The sequence below is a fragment of the Pseudophryne corroboree genome, chromosome 4 (assembly GCF_028390025.1).
Source record: "Pseudophryne corroboree isolate aPseCor3 chromosome 4, aPseCor3.hap2, whole genome shotgun sequence".
Lineage (NCBI taxonomy): Eukaryota > Metazoa > Chordata > Amphibia > Anura > Myobatrachidae > Pseudophryne > Pseudophryne corroboree.
In genome coordinates, this window is record NC_086447.1 from 474,513,163 (window position 1) to 474,517,457 (window position 4,295).

Here is a 4,295-nt window from a genome sequence, read left to right on the forward strand (position 1 = left end):
TCAGACACATAACACCATTGTGTAACATATGAAATCAGGACACTGATTCAACATTCGAAAAGGCAGGATATCCTAATTTCTCCCTTGAACTGGGTCTGACCGAGATGATGCCAAGAAATCCTCCTTTACAAAATTCACCCCAGACAGCAAGTCTGCTTTGTGCCTCCAATATTTTGTGGAGAACCTGCAAGATACGTGTCTCCTTTCCCTTAGTGAAGGGCAATAGTTGGAGACAAAGAAACACAAATGAAATCAGCGTATAACAAATAGCTCCATAGGACATGTCACCATTCATGCATTTCCTTGGGGGATTCCTGGGTCACCAGATGGTCCGTAGGTGGGTGTATTACTGAGCTCCGGATGCCCAGTTCCACTCAGGAAAGAATGCTCCGCACACAAATGAATAAGTCCAGGAGTCCACACAAGCTATCTCAACTGGAAGGTACCAGATAAACCTAACTTATCTATGTCCATACCACAAACATTGGTAGCACTATCTAGCAATCTACAGTATTTGAGAAATACAATTCTGAGTGAAATATCTTTTTAATTGAATACTGTATATTCTGTCCCACTATTGTTTGCTAAGTAAATGCTTTTTATAATATAACGTATCTACAGTATTTGATGTGTTTTATCCATTCAGGCTTAAGCATGGATCAACAACATAAGACTCTGTGCTGCCTCAGACATTCAATACAGAAATTATACTTTTGTAACAACAACATTTATTTATGGTGAATTTGTAACCATGTAAAATATTAGTGTTCTTATATCACAAATATTTATATTAATAATATCTATGTGAATACCTTAATAGAATTTATATACAGTATTTGGAGATAAGCATCAGACACTTCTGATTATGTTTATTTTAATGGACAATGCTTTTACTAGCTAGCTTGTTAGTAAAAGCATTGACCTTATAAATGTCAGGCATAAACATGATCAGAAGCACAGAGTTTTACCTTTCCACTCTTTACAAATAGTCATAATAATCATTTGTCTCTACAGGTATGTGCACTTGAAATGGCAGCATCTTGCCTGGACTATTTCTTCTGAGAGCTTAGTGTTGCAAGAGTCCAAATCCACTACTAGAAATTGCTGATATAATGTATAGACAGCAGTTTATCTATGTACTTATTCATATCTACAGGTGAGCGGGTTCGGTTCTGAGCCAGAATCCGTGTCTGGCTCAAGACTTCCCTCGAGACTCGGAAACCAGAACGAAGCAAAACATTATTATCCCGCTGTCGGATTCTCATGGGTTTTGGATTCCATATGAGTAGCATCTCCACCATTTTTACTATGGACTTGGAGAGCGAGGGAGACAGACCTCTGCCTCTCTATGTGGGTGGAGGCATTGGGTGGGGTCAGTGTGTGCTCTATATGGGTTCTATCCCTGTCACTGTGGTGTACCTGTGCTGTTAGGGGTGCTGTCCTGGCTGTCACTAGTGTTTCATGTGCTGTTAGGGGTGCTGCAGCTGTGCATGTGTGTTTCTGTCCTTGCTGTCACTGTGTTGTACAGAGGGCAGTGGCACTGTCTTCCTGTATGCTGTGAAAATACAGGGGTGCTATCTATAAAAACTCAGGGATGCAGTGAAAATAAATATACACTGGCCCTGTCTTGAATGCTGTAAAAATTCAGGGGTGCTGCTGTGAAAATATATGTACACTGGTCCTGTATGCTGTAAATATACAGGGGTGCTGCTGTTAAAATAAAAGTACACTGGTCCTGTATACTGTTAAAATACAGGGGTGCTGCTGTTAAAATAATTGTACACTGGTTCTATATGCTGTAAAAATACATAGGTGCTACTGGTAAATTAAAAGTACACTGGTCCTGTATGCTGAAAAAATACAAGGGTGCTGCTGTTAAAATAAATGTACACTGGCCCTGTCTTGTATGCTGTAAAAATACAGGGGTGCTGCTGTGAAAATAAATGTACACTGGTTCTGTATGCTATAAAAACACAGGGGTGCTGCTGTTAAAATAAAAGTACACTGGCCCTGTATGCTGTAAAATACAGGGGTGCAGTGAAAATAACTGTACACTGGCCTTGTCTTGTATGCTGTAAAATTACAGGGGTGTTGTGAAAATACAGGGGTGCTGGCACTGTCCGTGGTTGCTATTTCTAGACCTGACCTTCACAACATTGTATTTGAAGAGGATGCTCCTACCACCATTTGCACACCCTCTGCAAGTGCTGGGAGGAGCACCACCAGTCCAGTTTCAGATATTGAGATTGAGGATGTCACTGTAGAAGTACACCAGGATGAGGAGGATATTAGTGTAGCTGGTGCTGAGGAGGAAGTTGACAATGAGGAGTCTGATGGTGATGTGGTTTGTTTGAATAAGGCACCAATGGAGACTGTTGTTGGCCATAGAATGACAAAACCCATTGTCATGCCCTGGCAAAATACCAAAAATGCCACCTCTTCAGTGTGGAATTATTTCTCCACAAATCTGGACAACAGGTGTCAAGCCATCTGTTGCCTTTGTCGATTCATAATAAGTAGGGGTAGGGACGTTAACCACCTAGGAACATCCTCCCTTATATGGCACCTGCAGTGCATTCATCATAAGTCATTGTCAAGTTCAGAAACTTTGGGTAATAGCGTAAGCAGTCCACTGACACCTAAATGATGTGTATGTTTGAATATTATTTCTCTATGATGATGAGGATGCAAACACTGAAGGGAGGAAATCTGAGGATGAGGACGACATCTTGCTACTCTAGAGCCAGTTTGTGCAAGGAGAGATTAATTGCTTCTTTTTTGGTGGGGCCCCAAACAAACCAATCATTTCAGCCACAGTCCTATTGCAGACCCTGCTGCTGAAATGATTGGTTTGTTAAAGTGTACATGTCCTGTTTATACAACATAAGTGTAGGTGGGAGGGAACAAGGAAAATTCCATCTTGCACATCTTTTCTTTGCCACATCATTCCAGGGGTGCTGCCCTATATGGAGTGCTGCACCTCTGCCCTATTAGTACAGGGGTGCTGCCCCACTGCTGTTTAAGTACAAGGGTGCTATTGTCTGTCTGCTATGCTGTGTATTTCTCCAGTGGTGCTGCCTATGCTGTATAAGGGCAGGGGTGCTGCCGTATAATTCCAGGGGTGCTGCTGTACTTGATCCTAAGTTTAAATTAAAGCCTAGAGCAGATCTGAAACAAGCTTCAACATCACAAACAGAGTTGTGAAAACATAGCCACAAAGGTGGAAATGGAAATAGCAATTTTGATTAAGTGTTTTCCAATGAGACCACATTTGTGGACAAAGTCAGTGTGACTCAGAAGAGACTGAATCATAATCCTTAATTCCATTGCACTGCATCACTAGATGAGCCAAGAGCTCCTCTGAGGCACAAACAGTTACTGAATAAGGCCCAGTATGGAGTCTCATGGTGGCTTTCAGCCAGGAATATGTCAGGCTTGCCAGGCTGAGGCATGCTGTGGGCACAGAGGTTAGCATTGCTTCCTCCCACAGTCCTACTTATAGTATGAAATGATTTTCAACTATAGAGTGGTAAGCTCCACTAGGGCAGGGGCTCAATAACAAAAAGTTTACTGCACAGTCCTGCTTAGTACTGTACCGAACCCACCCGAACTCAACTTGCTTCATCTGGGGCTGCTGTGGGGGCTCAGGAGGGGCTGCTAAAACATATTAAGGGCTGCTTTATTGAAAAATTAAATATGAAAAAATAAACAAGACACACAGGTACAGTATGCTCACATGTGTGTAACTGGGACACACAGGTATGTTCACATGCATGTAACTGGGAGCTGTGAAAAACAAAAATAAGGCATCTGCCACAAAATACGTAAATAAAAATGCAATTAAAAAAAATGGAAAAAAAGAAATCCACAAGATTTTCACAAAATAAGTTTCCAGAATCCGTGGAGGGGGGAAATATCCAATCTTGTTATACACAAGTTTATTTGCATCCCAGCATTAAATCCAAGATTATCTTATTCCTTGAAAATGGAGAAGGGGGTACAAATTTGGAGGCTTTGGCCCATAGTTTTTTAGTTTGTCCAGTAAAGTGGTAATTATATATTTGTTTGGTTGAAGTCTTTTCCGTTCCACATTGATATAGGAGTGGAGGTGAAAGCCTGTGTGTTGTTCCTAATTGTGTGTGCCTCTCTAATTTTTAATCACCTTCTTGACACTTCTCTTCCTCTTGCCTCTTCTCATAATGTGAAAATTCATCAAAGAAGGAGGTGGTATGTTTGTAGCTAGCTATGATTTGGAGAACTTTGCAAGCTTTTTCCAGGGGGACCACCTGTTGCTG